The sequence below is a fragment of the Phaseolus vulgaris genome, chromosome 4 (genome assembly GCF_051622355.1).
Source record: "Phaseolus vulgaris cultivar YP4 chromosome 4, ASM5162235v1, whole genome shotgun sequence".
Lineage (NCBI taxonomy): Eukaryota > Viridiplantae > Streptophyta > Magnoliopsida > Fabales > Fabaceae > Phaseolus > Phaseolus vulgaris.
The window spans coordinates 16,223,273-16,224,831 of NC_143501.1; the positions used below are offsets into that span (position 1 = coordinate 16,223,273).

At 36.4% G+C, this 1,559-nt stretch overlaps 1 pseudogene; it reads right to left on the reverse strand.

The window, feature by feature from the left end:
• Window positions 1-501: 501 nt before the first annotated feature.
• On the reverse strand, window positions 502-1,329 carry LOC137838434 (putative CCR4-associated factor 1 homolog 9 pseudogene; annotated as a pseudogene).
• Between the last annotated feature and the right edge of the window lie 230 nt (window positions 1,330-1,559).

The following is a 1,559-nucleotide window of genomic DNA, read 5'->3' on the forward strand; positions in this document are numbered from 1 at the left end:
ATTATTTATTCAAAATTCACTATCTGTAATATGTGAGGGCCACACACAGCAAAAAGAGAGTCCATGCAAGGTGCGTATTCAAAGGCTAACACTTTGAACATTTCACAATGAGAATTTTCGTCACCGTTTCTACTGCTTATTTGAAGTCAAATAATTAGTTTTAAATAAACGAAAATTAATTGAGAAATAAAAATAAAAGTTGATATATTGAATGGTCATGCACCTAAAAGCAATCAATTTCATAGGTTGGTTGAGTGTATTTAGAAGACACGGAGAAAACCCAACACTCATTTCAATTTACAATGAGTTTTCAAAAGGGAATACATTTCTTGATTGATTCCATCACAACATAAATGTATTACTAAAGAAGAAACATATATAAGGGGAAAAAAAGAAAGAGAGATACCTAGAATAAAATGGAGTGATATATATTATTGTAGAATCTGAAAATTCTATCGTATTGAAAGAGAATACAAGTAGAAAGATGGTAAAAAAGAAAAATCAAGGCATCTCTAAGCCATAGAACACACCTGCATGTTCTAGTAAGTCAGGCTATGTATGAAAATAGAGAGTTTTAATTTTATTAAAAACATGGAGAGTGACTAAGCTATCGGAGCCTGCATGATGACTTTTTCTGGCATTATTATCCAAACCTAGGGACTCAGAAACTCTATCTAAACTGCCATGAAGGTTGGGACAAAATCTGATGAGATGTTTGACGTCATATACTCTGTATCCAAAGAAGAATTTAACAAGTTGAAGAAAGTCACCTAAGTTGGGAGGTAAATATGGTTGCATATAAAAAAAGCGTTGGCTCAATATCTTCAACATGTACCCAAAATCATAGGCACTGTGAAAAGCAATCCACTGAATATTATTGTTGCAGAGGAGTCCTGAGATCATCATCAACTCGGCAAATCGCACAATGCTCACTCCATACTTTCGATTCTTGTCAAAATCCATGCCTTGACTTCGGAGGAGGGTGATGGAGTCAGGAGCATGAGCATGGCGTGTCACATCAAACTCACAGAAGTTGAATTCCCAAATGAAGCGGTTCGAGGTTCCAAAGGTTGGAAGGTTGTCGTGGCTGTCTGAAAAGGTGAGACCCACTTGGATGAGATGCATACCGTCTATATTAGCTTTCATCACTGCGTACTTATTTTGTGGATGTCGGAATCCTGGATGCGATTGAAAGATGACGCCGGGGAACTCTGTGTCCATAGAGATGAAAGGATACAAGTCAATGATGGAACGAATCAACTCGAACTCCAATTCAAGGTTGTAAGACCACACTGATCTCGTCATTACAGAACCGCAAGAAAATGTCATGTTGCTTTCTCTTTTTGTCTCTCTTTCTCTTCCAATATCTCTTTCTCTTCTTATATCTCTTTCTCTTTTGATCTCTCTTTCTCTTCCCTTCAAGAACAACAAAACAACCACACCAACCATCCTGACTACACTACTTTTATAGCCCAAATCACACACAACTTACAAAACATAATTGGTTCATGCAATCTTATCTTATAATCACACTTATTATTTCTTTATGGTATGATTCA